At 47.6% G+C, this 15,875-nt stretch overlaps 1 protein-coding gene and 1 pseudogene across 4 annotated transcripts in view; one reads left to right on the top strand and one right to left on the bottom strand.

Annotated features, from left to right (window-relative positions):
* The window catches only part of LOC147431542 (uncharacterized), a 106,747-nt gene that overhangs the window by 37,450 nt on the left and 53,422 nt on the right, over window positions 1-15,875 (bottom strand). The window lies entirely within an intron of this gene.
* On the top strand, window positions 8,060-9,262 carry LOC147431543 (uncharacterized; annotated as a pseudogene).

The following is a 15,875-nucleotide window of genomic DNA, read 5'->3' as shown; positions in this document are numbered from 1 at the left end:
CACTTGCGTCTAGATCTGCTGTGTTTTTGTGTTTCAGATCTGCGTTTTTGCAGCCAGTACTCAGCCCTTGATTCGTCTCACATCGGGTGTGCATATCAGCCCCAGATCTACATCTTGGTGGCTATCTGCAACCCACATCGAGTCGGATCTTATTGTGCATCCATTCAGCCCCAGAGGCGCTTCATCTTGAAGAGTTACCGGAAAAATGTATCCCTAGAGTTGTGCATTACAGAATCCAACAAACAAGAAGAAAAATAGCAAAAACATACAAGCAACAATCAACAATTAGACAGACACACACACGCACCGACATGCAACTTTAAAACAAATAGGCAAATCAATAGAACAGCAGACAAGGGAATTAAATCGCAAGCATACAAGGACCAATTAAACAAACAAAAAACAAGAAAACCCTGATTGGGAAGGAGAAAAACAGAAGCCAACAAAAATGTTCAGGGATCACAAACTTGAAGCAGAATTGGGGGCCGGGGGGGGGGGGGGGGGGGGGGGCACGAAACAGTTGGGTTCCACCATGGCGAGCAGCAAGGCGTGATTGCAAGTTGACACGCGACAGGGCAGCCCAACAAAGCTGCACAACACGCAGATGTAAGCATGAAGGCCAGCCGCAGCAGCAGTAGAGAAGAGTCGTGTGTGTGCAGCTGAAGCAGAATCGGGGGGCCGGGGAAGGAGGGGGGGGGGGGGGGGGGGGGGGGGGGGGGGGGGGGGCATGAAACAGTTGGGTTCCACCATGGCGAGCAGCAAGGCGTGATTGCAAGTCGACACGCGACAGGGCAGCCCAACAAAGCTGCACAACACGCAGATGTAAGCATGAAGGCCAGCCGCAGCAGCAGTAGAGAAGAGTCATGTGTGCACAATTAATCTGATTAACAGCGGGATGGGAGGCCTAGCAAGTTGCACCTTATTTCTGATCAACAGCGGGATCAGAAAGGACCTGGCAGCGACCTCCAGAGCCATTACAGCCGCAGCAGCAGTAGAGAAGAGTCATGTGTGCGCAATTAATCTGATCAACAGCGGGATGGGAGGCCTAGCAAGTCGCACCTTATTTCTGATCAACAGCGGGATCAGATATTGTGCAGCTGGAGACAGAAAGGACCTGGCAGCGACCTCCAGAGCCATTAGGCACGAAGATGGCCCATTACAAGGACCACTTCAACTGCTAACTTTAGTTGTTGGTTTCTTTCCAAGGGGTTTTGTTTTATTTTTGAGACCCTCTTCTTGAAGTAGCAAACGGTCGGACATTGCATGGCCAATGTGAACGGTAGTTTCACCCGCAGATGGATAGTGGTCGGCACTAGACTTCGTATGGTAAGAGGATGTCTAGGCTCAGAGCAAGATCATATAGGTTCCCCCGTCGCATTTAGCAAGCTTGTGGATACTAGGAAGCGAACTCAATAAAGGCCTAAAGTCAAGGTGTGACTACCAACTGAAAGTATCCGATAGTTTGGCCACATTGCATTTTTGGATGCGGTCCCAATGAGGATAGATGGTCAGAAGACCAATGGGAGCCCAACGGAAGCATCTCCTAAAATTTAGGGAACTGCTATTTTGGGCCGTGAAATGTGTTCACGTCATTACCTCCGGTATGACTAGGGGAACATTTTACAACTCTGCCGCGAAGTCAACTGGGAAACCGGTCAGGATATTTTTAAGCGGTGAACCCGAAACGGGAAAATGCTTGTAAATGCGTCAAGTGGCACATTTCTGTGCACTTGCCTCTCAAGGGAAAAGTTGGCGCTGATTTTTAAGCTGGGAGGAGGCCTCTTTTGCACTCTGTCACAGGTTAAGAGCTATGGAGTGCTTCCTTTCCCTCTTATGTACAATGCGGTGCCACGAGTGATGCCCTGCACGCTACGCACTGTTCTCTCTCTCCCCTACGAGCAGTATGTTATGCCCCACTAGTGGGCGTTTATTTGACCAATGTACAGTTATGTGGGTTCATGCGCGATTGCCGAGGCAAGAGCCTCTTGCACAGGTACTGGATTAGCTAGCGGCTAATCCCCCGTAGGTACAGGTGAATTCGGAGAGGTTTCACGCTAGAAATCTCGTCCGATTCAAAGGGCAAGTAGCCCTACAAGTGTGGGAGCTCGAGGTCTTGCTACAGATGCGACCGGCACGTGAAACGGAGCCCAAAACAGAGAATTACAGCCTGCTGTGTATTTTTGCAGGTTTAGGGTTTCGGTCTTAAACGGACCCTAATACCCCCAGGAAGTTCGGGGACGCGAGGGGACCGCTGTACAGGTGAACTAGCGCATTTTCGGGGCAGAAAACAGAGAATTCAGCGTGCTGCAGATTCTCGCCAGGTTTTGCAAAGTGTCCGTATGCGTCGGGAAAGTCACCTATTGCGTGGGGATACTGACTGTGAAGCGTCCTAGTATAGTTATGCTGCCGAAATCGGGCCAGAATAGGTGTTTCTTAGCCTAGATTGTGTGGGGCAGCTTGTAGGAGATCACAGGTTTTATTCCCTCTGTTAAAGAATAAAGAAATACCGAAAGGGGCGCCAATTTTGGGGCCAACAGGTTGTCGGTGTCTGCTCGGAGCATTTTAGCTTCGGAGCCGTGTGTGTACTTAGGTGTTAATCCTCGTTACACGTTACCTTTGCAAAGTGCTTTGTGTGTGTGTCTAAAGTAAAGAATTTCAGGTGAAAGCCAACGTCTACCGCCCTACGGGCCGGTTTCAGATGTACATCTCTCACATGGGTTGCGCAGTGCCATTGGGCAGATTCGTACCTCCTCCCATCAACTACGCATCGAAACAGGCAGATACATGCAGATGGCCCGGATAGATAGGACATGTCAGCTATGCCACCAAGAGGTGGAATCTGAGGAGCATTACATTTGCCGCTGCACAGTCTATTACGAGATCAGGGGGAGATACCACTGCCTTTTCAGAGAGGGCTTTGGACCATTACGTCGGGTGATGGATTATGAGAACCAAAGATGCCTCGGACTCTTTTTACTAGAGCTGAGGAGGCACAGGGACAGACTATTACAAGACAGTTCTCCACCAGTAGATCGACAGCGCACTATGCGTGACTTCTTCAGTAGGGAGGGAGAGGACCTTGGCACACAAACTCCGTCTATGGATACAGCCACACCCCCAGGACCACGTCCATCGAGGCCTAGAGGAGTCCGTCTTGATCAGGCCACTACACAGGGTCGTACTCGCCGTCCTCGACCACTCGGTCCTTGACCCAGACCCCGCCATTTGCACCAAATCAGAGCCATCATCGCTCGACATCGGAGACGAGTGCCACCTTTCAGCGGCCTCTCTATACTGGATCTACCCATCTGGGATATCCTGGGATAGAGGACAGGGAGATAGAGAGTTGATGGTCAGATTTGGATGGGATCAGTCATATATTTGTACATATTCTCACTTTTAGCTTAGTTTTAGCTTCGTAGACTCAAACATCACTATGATGTTGAGTAGATCTTTTTTTCTGTTTCAGTAGACGAGAGATGTATTACCAGATGTATAGTTTCTTGTCTCATGGGCCATTTTGGCTCTTTCGAGACGTTAATATATCTTTCTTTCTTTCTTTCTTCTCTTTCTCTCTCTCTCTCTCTCATGTATATATATATATATATATAGCGCGAGGGTCTAGCGGGCTGCTGTCTGAGCGCGAGGGTCTGGCGGGCTGCTGTCTGATCGCGAGCAGGTCTGGCGGGCTGCTATGTGAGCGCGAGCAGCGTGCAGGTCTCAAGGCAGCGGGTTGCTGAGCGTGCAGGTGCAGCGCTGGAGAATTCCCATCGCCGTCACCCTTTACAGTGCCCACCAGCTCCACCTGCTAGCAACATCAAGTAAGGGTCTCTCTCTCTCTCTCTAGCATTGGCTTGGAGAAGAACCCAGCGTAATCAACAAGTACAAGAACAGTTATCGCCTATACTTTAGAGGGCCAGCGATCAGCCTATATATCCTTGGGGCTGCGTTTTCAGCCATCTCTACAAGATCAGCAATCACCTATCAGCGTTTTCAGCCTCTTCTCTGCTTCGCTTCATCCTTGTGATCGCTAGCTGAAGGCCGGTACCCGCAGTATCTCAAGTACCCAAGCACCCGCAGTATCTCATGTACCCAGCACCCGCAGTATCTCAAGTACCCAGCACTGTCAGCATCTTCAGTACCCGCAGCATTTAGTACAAGCATTGTGTTAAGCCCAGTACCTCATTCATTAGCTTCTTGTATCAGTTTTGGGCAGTTTCAGATTCAAGGCAGCGGGAGCAAGGCCTTCCATTGCATCTTGCTTTATGGTTGATGCCCGCGGTGGGCTGGGGTTGTGCTTCTTCCCGTTTCGGGTTGTGGATTATTGAATCTCCGGTGAAAAATCCTCTCTCTCTCTCTCTCTCTCTCTCTCTCTCTCTCTCTCTCTCTCTCTCTCTCTCTCTCTCTCTCATACGAGTAGGATTCAGTGGGAAATTCTGTGCACGAAATGGTAAGTGAGCCCGATACATCTCTTGAACGACAAAACATGGAGGCAATCTCCCCTGCACAGGACACGGAAGCCGTCAATGTCTCACCTGTTTGCAAGTCGCGAGCAAAGGCAACCTTCATGCTCACGAACAAGCGGATGGCGCAGATGGAGAGGGAAATGAAGGAGTGGAAAGCAGAGATGGAAGGATGGCGGAAGGAGAAGGCCAACCTCCTTCAAATGGTCTTCAATGAAGGCGCACAATGGAAGAAGGAGAAAGAAAGCCTTAATGCAGAAATACAGACACTCAAAGAAGAAGTCTCAGCCCTCAAACACGAGAACCCAAACGCCGAGATACGGAGACTCAAAAATGACGTATCAGCCCTTAAACAGGAGCTTGCTGATAGAGTAAGCAGTGGACTAGAGGAAGGCGAATTTCAGCCCTCGGTAATAGATGAAATCAAGGAACAGGTAAGGATGATCACAGAGGAAGAGAAACTGAGTGTGGCAAAGACATCTTCATGGGCAGAGATGATAACAAGGACACAGAAAAAGGCGGACGAGGCCGAAAAATGGATTGAGGTCGCCAAGAAAGGGAAAGGTCAAGAAACTCCTTGTACACCGACGCTTATCAACATGACCCTCGAAGAGGAGCAAAGAAGGCGGATGCGAGCACTGCATGTGAGAGTGACATGTCTCAAGGACATAAACAATGTGGAGAAAGAGGTCACAAGCCTTACATCCATGATGGGGATGGAGAAGCCTTTGCACACAAAGGCATGGAGGTAGGTAAGCAAAGTGATGGCACGGGTGAGTCTTCAAAGGGGAGATCTCTCATACTACGCTTCTCCTCGTTGGAAGAGAAGAAGGAATTCTTGAGGAAGAGGCCTACTCTCAAAAAGACAGGTATCTTCCTCGGTGATGACCTAACTCTCTCGCAGCTCGCACATATGAGAGAGGTAATGCCAGAGATTACAGCGGCAAGGGAGAAGGGAAAGATAGCCTTCTACAGAGATGGACGGGTGGTGATTTTAGAGCGGCGCAATGCATGACGGTGCGAGACCTATGGGACCACGCTGAAGATGGCTACCTGGAATTGTAACGGGTCTATGAGGTTAGACGTGGGTGCATTTGAGGACAGTTTCAAAGACAAGGATATTGTATTCTTCTCAGAGACTCATCAGGCCCCTAGACAGGTGATGCCACATGTGGTGGGATATAGATGGGAGAAAGCTCACAAGACAAATGCGAGATCGGAGCATGGAGTAGAGGTTCAGGAGGAGTAGCACTGCTATTCAGAGAGGAACTAAAACCATTACTGCATATGTACGAAGAGATGATCATGCTAGGTATATGTGGGTGAGATTTAGAGCTGACACAAGTCGATTCCTATATATTGCCATATGTTACTTTCCTCCCAGTACATCAATGTATGCTGCACCCAGAGGGGAGTCGCCTTTCTCTGTTCTAGATGATGACATTTGGGAGTTTTCTAGGGATGGTGATATCATTCTCCTAGGGGACTTCAATGCTCGAACGGGCAACTCGCAGACAGTCTTCTACGACACTTCAGATGAGATGCTTAGAGAGCTGGATGTGGGTGAGTTGGGACTTGACAGATGCTCAGATGACAGAGAGCAGACGGAGTATGGGAGATACCTCAGGGAAATGACGACTACACATGGATTAGCCATACTTAATGGCTTACAACGATTTCCTGGAGCAGCCGGTTTCACATGCTTTCCACACAGACATGGGGCCAGTACAGTGGATTATGTTATGACACAACCGAGCTTTGTCCCCTGCATTCAGGATTTCAAAGTATGAGCCAGGCCAGTGGGCATAGCAGTACATCATGCTCTCTTGACACTGTCCGTTAAATTTCAGTATAGTACAACCGAGACATCAGGAGGCAGGTCACACACCCGCTATACATTTACACCAGAGATTGATTTCGTTTATACAAAGGAGATCTAGGATCGTCTATTGGAAGGCACAGCTGGCACAAATGGTACAGGCCTCTCAGTGAAGGAGTGCACCACTCTACTGACTGAGACACTGCATGGGGCTGCATCGGTGGCATACCCACACACTCAGCCGGGCAAGAGACGACATTTTAGGAGCATGCCCCAGAATAGTTGGTATGATGAGGAGTGCAGAGAGATGAGAGCCCAGCTTCAGAGGGATCTTCTCTTAGGAGTCATCACTTACAGACAGTCTCGGATTGCTTTCCGACGCCTTGTGCGACAGAAGAAGCGAGCTTACCTAGCTCAGATGGAGCAAGACTTATATCAGATGTTCTTGAGTAGGGACTCAGGAGAGACATGGCGACTCTTCCATGAGCACTCCCCTCCCCCAGTGATTGCTTCACTTGATGTGTGGGGCCAATATGCGACATCATTATATACGGTTCCTGGACAGGAACCCCTTCCAGACCCTACCAAGCCTTGCCCAGCTACGAGCACTTTCTTTACACCTGAGATGGTACAAAGGGCCATCGACAGGATGAGGACCGGGAAGGCATATGATCATGACGGTCTAGTAGCGGAGCACTTTATACATGCAAGGGATATGCTGATGGAGGTTCTCGCAGTGTTGTTCAATCGTGCCATGTGTGAGGGATTACCTGAGACTTGGAGGTTGTCTAATATTGTGCCCATCTTCAAGGCTGGTGACCCTACAGAGCCTGCGAACTACCGCACTATTATGGTGGGACACACATTGGCATGGTTGTATGCATCTATTCTGGAGCAACACTTGAGTAATTGGGCAGAAGGCGAGGGTGTACGAGCAAAGGGTCAGGCCGGCTTCAGGAGGGGTTTCTCCACTCTTGATCATATTCTGACACTCAGAGCCATCATTGAGGAGGGCACAGCACATGGGAGACAGATCTATTGTAGCTTTGTGGATTTTCGCAAAGCATTTGACATGGTACCAAGAGCTCGATTGATGCGCAGACTACAGGAGATGGGGGTGCCCATAGAGGTGATTTGGGGGATTATGGCTTTGTACAGATCAATGATGGGACATGTACGTACTCCGGAAGGGGTATCTGATTTAGTTCACTCTACTATTGGAGTGAAGCAAGGCTGCCCATTGTCTCCTACTCTATTTGGTATGTATGTTGATGAGGTCGGATTACATTGACAGAGAGGGTGACAGGGGGGCCCAGCTGGTGGGGACGTGGATCCCATTGTTGCTTTATGCTGATGATATTGTGCTGATATCGGACTCACCAGAAGGTATGCAAGGACATTCGGATGCACTACGCAGTTTTGTAGAGGATAGTGGATTGTGTGTAAAACCAAGGTTATGGTGTTTAACACCACACCGCAATGGGTCAAGAGATCGGTACCTACTTTCAAATATGGTCAGGAGATGGTGGAGTATACAGATGCATACACTTACCTGGGGGTAGTCTTTACTGGGCCGAGATTTTCTTTGAGAAGAGCAGCAAAGACTAGACTAACTAGAGCTGGTGCGGCTCTTGGAGGAATGGAGAGGATGTGTTCGCAGGTTCAGTTCCAAGAACCTAGGACAAAGTTATGGCTCTTTGATACTTTGGTTGCCTCTACTATGTTATATGGGGTGCAGGTTTGGGGACCTTCTGTAGGCTAGGATGGTTGGAGGCGTATGGAGAAGCCCCTGGTATCTATGATCTCCCGGCTGATTAGAGCCAAGGCTTCCGTACCGGACGATATCATTCGAGCGGAATTAGCTACCCCCCCTATGGAGATTGAGGCGCTTACCAAATCAGTCTCCTTTGTACACAGTCTGTGGGATACCACCAGAGACAAATATGCCAGGGTAGCTCTAGAGTCCTCCATACAAGTAGCTCTTAATGGAGATACATCATGCTGGTATGCACAGATGGCATCATGGTTTCAGACCATTGGTTTCACCATGGACAGGTTGCCTCCTTTTCAATACTCTCTTCAGGCACCCATGAGGTCTTTGACGCGGGTAGAGATTAATAGACTCACTCGTCGGGATCTGATCCAGCTGGACACCAGGAGGACATGGATAGAGCCGATACAGGAGTTGGGCACAAAGATGGCTTTCTATAGAGAGCATCTTCTCCACCTCACGGGGGATGGGTTTGTGATTCGACCTAGCTATATGGACACACATCTTTCTCATGGCTTGCGTTGTGCCATTGGCCAGATACGCACATCCTCACATTAGCTCGAGATTGAAACTGGCAGATTCAGAGGGACACCAGCAGATAGCAGGATATGCCGCTTGTGCCTTCTAGAGCCAGAGACAAAGGTACATTACATATGTCATTGCACAGTGTACTATGAGATACAAGGCCGTTTTCATTGTCTATTCAGAGAAGGTTTTGGGCCTCTATCTAGGGTCATGAGTTATGAGGATCAGAGATGTCTTGGGCTATATCTACTTGAGTTACACAAGCATAGAGAAACTTTACTGAGGAGAGCTGAAGAGAGACAACCCCAGAGACAGATCACAGATTTCTTTACACTAGATAATGTACACCCAGAAGAACAGACAGAGGAGCAGCCAACAGTGGAGAGGTCTACCCGCACTACTGGCATTCTCATAGACCGAGCGTTGGAGCTAGGGAGATCTAGACGACCCCGATGGAGAAGAGGAGCTACAGAGTTTCGAAGCAAGCTACAGCAAAGGATTCGAGCCATACTTTTTCGTCGTCCAGAGTGCAGATGAAGATGGATTTCTATGAAGATGGATCTCTACTTCCCTCCCATATTGTCTACCCATTGTACTGCTTAGTTCACACGTTTCACGCCTTTCACTTTTCACACCTATCAGCTTAGCTTAGGACTCCGCAATATTTATATTTTGTTATCATAGTTTAATTTATTTTCTTAATCTGACTTTGTATCAGATACACCGCATTGTAACTTTCTGGTCTCATAGGTCACTTTGGCCTAACATTTCATTTCATTTCTCTCTCTCTCTCTCTCTCTCTCTCTCTCTCTCTCTCTCTCTCTCTCTCTCTCTCTCTCTCTCTCTCTCTCTCTCTCTCTCTCTCTCTCTCTCTTAATGGAGATACATCATGCTAGTATGCACAGATGGCATCATGGTTTCAGACACATGGTTTCACCATGGACCGGTTGCCTCCTTTTCAATACTCTCTACAGGCTCTTGAGTTCTCTGACTGTTAGGTGCAGCGGAATGATTGTTTGCGCTTTGCTCAAGATGAGTGCTCCAAACTGTGCTCAAGGTTCCTTTTGTTCTTATGGAAGGGAGAGCCTTCCGTTCTTAATGGAAAGTGCTATGATCACAACAAAGTGAATGGACACTGTGCGTGCAAGTGTATGAGACTGAAAGATAGAGAGAAGAGAGATACGACACCAGAGATGTTGTAAAACCCTCCTTCGAAGGCCCCACTCTCATCGACGAGAGTGGTCTACTTACTGATTGCACAAAGTGGTACAATGACGATGCAATGGACTGATGCAATCTGGGACTATGCCGATGACAACGATGACTTTAGGGCTGAAATCTGTGGTCTTCTATCTGCTGAATTTCGGGACTGTTTCGGTGGCTGAAAATGACTGCTTTGGCTACGTTTTTATGGCTGAAAATGGGGGATCTTCTGCATCCAACTAGGGCTGAATCTACTGCTGTCCAATAGGGCTGAAAACGCTAACCTTCTGACACGACATTGGCTGAAAACCAAAAACGCTGGCTGATTGCTGAGCATTAATGAAAACGCTGGCTGTTCTGATGTGCTACTGATGAAATCCAAAACCGCTAATGCATCTGGTTCTGTTGGCGATCATGGGGAAAAACGCCAGAGCTGGTTTCTGTCGGCGAGCTTTGCTTGGGAAAAACGCCAGTCTTCTGTGAGGTGGCGCTAGCAAAAACGCTGGCTAAAGGGGGGAGGCCTCACCAAGGGAGGCTTGGAGAGGGTCTTGTTGAGAGAGGGGAAGCACCTGCTGCTTGGAGGCCTGTTGTGCTGCTTGCTCATCTACCCAAGAGTGCTAACTTGGGTTGGCTTATATATTAACTTCGCAAAATTGCCCTACCTACTTTTGTTGGAAAGTCACTTAAAAATAATAAGTGAACATACCAAAAATAGGGAAAATAGGCTAAATGCACTGGAAAATTCCCCTGACTGAATCAGATGGATTCTGAAGGGAATACTGATGATCATGCTGTGTGCAACCAGAGGATATGCATCTATACTAAGTGACTCGGCATGCACGGTCTACGAATAGACTCACAAAAGTGCTAGATAACTTCTAAATCTAAACTGACTGGACTGACTGAACCCTGATCATGTTGTAGCTTGTCCACGGACACATAGAGCGGGCGCACCCCTTGGCGGCCTTGCGCTCACACCAAGGTTGCTTTTTCCCACCTCACGTCGATTGGCCGGCCGCTAAGTGCACGGTCCGCTCTCAATGAGTGAAAAGAGACACAAGGAGAGGCTGGACAAGCCCTTCTTTCTTGGGATTCTTGTCACTCTTCAAAAAACACGATTAGGAATCGACACGCCCAAGCGAACTTGGGTTCGTGCGACTGCAACCAACAAAAAAATTCTTGTGCTTCTTGCGGTTCTTTCCTTGAGTGATACAGAACACTGCCAAAGCTCTGATACCAATGTTAGGTGCAACGGAATGATTGTTTGCGCTTTGCTCAAGATGAGTGCTCCGAACTGTGCTCAAGGTTCCTTTTGTTCTTATAGAAGGAAGAGCCTTCCGTTCTTAATGGAAAGTGCTATGATCACAATAAAGTGAATGGACACTGTGCGTGCAAGTGTATCAGACTGAGAGATAGAGAGAAGAGAGATACGACACCAGAGACGTTGTAAAACCCTCCTCCGAAGGCCCCACTCTCGTCGGCGAGAGTGGTCTACTTATTGATTGCACAAAGTGGTACAATGACGATGCAATGGACTGATGCAATCTGGGACTATGCCGATGACGACGACGACGAAGACTTTAGGGCTGAAATCTGTGGTCTTCTATCTGCTGAATTTCGAAACTGTTTTGGTGGCTGAAAATGACTGTTTTGGCTGCGTTTTTATGGCTGAGAATGGGGGATCTTCTGCATCCAACTAGGGCTGAATCTACTATTGTCCAATAGTGCTGAAAACGCTAACCTTCTGACGCGACATTGGCTGAAAACCAAAAACGCTGGCTGATTGCTGAGCATTAATGAAAACGCTGGCTGTTCTGATGTGCTACTGATGAAATCCAAAAACGCTAATGCATCTGATTCTGCTGGCGATCATGGGGAAAAACGCCAGGGTTGGTTTTTGTCGGTGAGCTTTGCTTGGGAAAAACGCCAGTCTTCTGTGAGAGGTGGTGCTAGCAAAAACGCTGGCTAAAGGGGGGAGGTCTCACCAAGGGAGGGCTTGGAGAGGGTCTTGTAGAGAGAGGGGAAGCACCTGCTGCTTGGGGGCCTGTTGTGCTCCTTGCTCATCTGCCCAAGAGTACTAACTTGGGTTGGCTTATATATTAACTTAGCAAAATTGCCCTACCTACTTTTGTTGGAAAGTCACTTAAAAATAATACCAAAAATAGGGAAAATAGGCTAAATGCACTGGAAAATTCCCCTGACTGAATCTGATGGATTCTGAAGGGTATTGATGATCATGCTGTGTGCAACCAGAGGATATGTATCTATACTAAGTGACAGGGCATGCACGGTCTACAAATAGACTCACAAAAGTGCCAGATCACTTCTAAATCTAGACTGACTGGACTGACTAAACCCTGATCATACTGTAGCTTGTCCACGGACACAGGGTTGGATATGTCACGTGACACTGACGCGGGTAGAGATTAATAGACTCGTTCGTCAGGATCTGATCCAGTTGGACACGAGGAGGACATGGATAGAGCCAATACAGAGTTGGGCACAAAGATGGCTTTTTATGGAGAGCATCTTCTCCACCTCACGGGGGATGGGTTTGTGATTCGACCTAGCTATAATGGACACGCATCTTTCTCATGGTTTGTGTTGTGCCATTGGCCAGATACGCACGTCCTCACATCAGCTCGAGATTGAGACTGGCAGATTTAGAGGGACACCAACAGATAGCAGGATATGCCGCATATGCCATCCAAAGCCAGAGACAGAGGTACATTACATATGTCATTGCACAGTGTACTATGAGATACGAGGCCGTTTTCATTGTCTATTCAGAGAAGGTTTTGGGCCTCTATCTAGGGTCATGAGTTATGAGGATCAGAGATGTCTTGGGCTATATCTACTTGAGTTACACAGGCATAGAGAAACTTTACTGAGGAGAGCTGAAGAGAGACAACCCCAGAGACAGATCACAGATTTCTTTACACTAGATATTGTACACCCAGAAGAACAGACAGAGGAGCAGCCAACAGTGGAGAGGTCTGCCCGCACTACAGGCATTCTCATAGACCGAGCATTGAAGCTAGGGAGATCTAGACGACCCCGATGGAGAAGAGGAGCTACACAGTTTCGAAGGAGGCTACAGCAAAGGAGTCGAGCCATACTTTTTCGTTGCCCAGAGTGCAGATGAAGATGGATCTCTACTTCCCTCCCATATTGTCTACACATTGTACTGCTTAGTTCACACATTTCACGCCTTTCACCTTTCACACCTATCAGCTTAGCTTAGTTTAGGATTCCGTAGTATTTATATTTTGTTATCCTAGTTTAATTTATTTTGTTAATCTGACTTTGTATCAGATACACCGCATTGTAACTTTCTGGTCTCATAGGTCACTTTGGCCTTTTGAAGACGTTAATATAACATTTCAATTCTCTCTCTCTCTCTCTCTCTCTCTCTCTCTCTCTCTCTCTCTCTCTCTCTCTCTCTCTCTCTCTCTCTCTCTCTCTCTCTCTCTCTCTCTCCATGACAAGCAAAATGGCTTCCCCCATGGCAAGCAAAACGGCTATATTTGCAGCCACCAACAAACGCCTCTTCACATTCGAGGCAGAGATGAGAGAATGGAGGAAGAAGATAGAGAAATGGAGGAAAGAGAAAGCAACCTTGCTCAAAGAGAGGATGAAGGATTGAGAAGAATGGAATAAAGAGAGAGCCTCAATGAAGGAAGAGATGGACGTACTCAAGGCAAAGATCACCTCCCTCCTAGACCGCCCATCATGTGAAGAAGGGGAGATTGTACAGGCGAACCAAGCCAGCAAGCACTCTCGGAACAAAAGCAAGTCAGAAGATTTTCTCGGTTACTTTGGCCAGAAATCAACTTTTGGGGCGGCTAGTGTATCCAAGAAGCCTGTTCACTACGAGGACGACTCCAGGTTTTCTTCGTCTTCAAAGAGTTTTGACAAATCCTCTTCCTCTATGTAAGGTGCAACCGAAGTGCATGTTGAACTTTGCTCAAGATGAGTGCTCCGAACTGTGCTCAAGGTTCCTTTTACTTAGGGAAGAGAGAGCCTTCCGTGCTTTAATGAGAGAGTGCAAGTGATCACAAACAAAGTGAATAGACACTGTGTGTGAAGGTGTTGAGACTGAGAGATATAGAGAGAAGAGAATACGACACCAGAATGTTATCAAACCCTCCTCCGAAGGCCCCACTCTCTATGGCGAGAGCAGTCTACTTATGATTGCACAAATCTCTACAATGCTTGGACTTGCCAACGATGTCGACGATGATGAGGACGACGAGGAGACGGGCTGAAATCTGCAAATCTTTATCTGCTGAATTCTGACTCTATGTCGGTGACGATGTCGATGACGACGATGCAACGACGACGCGCTGAAAACACAGATGCTGAAATCTGCGTTTTCCGGGCTGAAACTGTGAACTTCGCGGAATCTCACCGTGCGGCGAGGATTTGCTGTGGGAAGGTGAGATTTGCGAGGATGCTGAAATTTGCGTTTTCTGGGCTGAAACTGTAAACTTCACGGGATCTCACCGTGCAGCGAGGATTTGCTGCGGGAAGGTGAGATCTATGAGGATGCTGAAATCTGCGTTTTCCGGGCTGAAACTATAAACTTCGCGGGATCTCACCATGCGGCGAGGATTTGCTGCGGGAAGGTGAGATTTGCGAGGTTCGGGGATTCTACTGCGGGTACTGACTGCTGAAAACTGAAAACGCTGCTGATTCCGTCGCGATGGAACTGCAAAACGCTGGATGTCCTGCTGCTCCAAAAATGCTAGGGCTGAATTCTACTGCTGGGGGAAATCTACTAATGATATGGCTGATCTGCTGTCGTGAAGTGGTTCTGCTGTGTCTGCTGATGCCGAAGCTGCTCTGCAATGCAAAAACGCCAAGGCTGATCTGTCTTGCAAAAAACGCTAGCTTGATGTTGTTGCAAAAACGCTAGGCCATGCTGTTCTGGTCCTGCTGAGAAGTTGCCTGTTGAGCAAGGTGCTCCTGCTGCCTCTTTTACCAGAAAGTGCTAACTCTCGTTTGCTTATATATTATCTTAGCAAAATTGCCCTACCTAGTTCCCAACAAAAGTCACTTAAAAATAATAAGTGAAAAATGTAAAAAATAGGAAAAATAGGTCTATGTACTGTAAAAATGCTACTGATGGGTTCTGATGGAAAGTTGATGATCATGTTGTGTGCAACCAGAGGATATGCATCTAATCTAAGTGTCTGGACATGCACGGTCTGCGAACAGACTCACAAAAGTGCCAGATCACTTCCTATTCTAGACTGATTGAACTGAACTGAACCCTTGTCATGAAGTAGCTTGTCCACGGACACATAGGGTTGGATGTGTCACGTGATATCCCCTCCTTTTCAAAGTGAGGTACTGGTACCAAACTGTATGGCATCGAAGGAGATCGCCAACAGGGTCAGAAATCCTGGAAAGGACTCTTCGCCGGCCCACTCTGATGCGTGGGTCATGAGATACTTGAACTTCATAAAGGTTTGCAACGCTTGCTTCTTTGGGCCGCGCCGAAAGCGACACAAAGTCTTTTGAGTCTCCTTCAATGCTTCAACTTTGTCTACAGTCATGCGTCTACCTTCTTCAAAAATCTCCGAGGCTGAAAATTCCTGAAACCACTTCCAACACAAAAACATGAACATACCCATTCCATGTAAAGTGACTGGAAAAATTTGAGTCTTATTTCGAACAAACTGTGCATGCAATGTAGATGAACAAATAGACGGAGTGTCAAACCGTTCACCACACACACGCAAACAATGAGATCGAAGCTTGTCTTTCTGATCTAAATCTATCAACTATGGCAAATCACAATGGAAATGCCGATGCTTGATGCTCAATCCTTCTTGTGCTCTTTCTACGACCGTGTCGTGCCAAGGAAGAGACATAGAATGTGAATTCCTTGAATGCATACTTTTCATGAGTCATCCGCATACATCTGTGCTCATTCATGAGTGAATCGTGCTCAACGTACAATATGACATGCCTTTGGAAAGGAATCACATAAAGACGCTGACTAAAATACAGGAAACGATCACAAATGAAACACTCGAACAATGCGTGCTGACTAATCATTCGAACACATAATACTTCCTAGGGTTTT

The sequence above is a fragment of the Adiantum capillus-veneris genome, chromosome 21 (genome assembly GCF_014529385.1).
Source record: "Adiantum capillus-veneris isolate H3 chromosome 21, ASM1452938v2, whole genome shotgun sequence".
In the NCBI taxonomy this organism is placed as follows: Eukaryota; Viridiplantae; Streptophyta; class Polypodiopsida; order Polypodiales; family Pteridaceae; genus Adiantum; species Adiantum capillus-veneris.
This window is presented reverse-complemented; position numbering and strand designations above follow the sequence as displayed.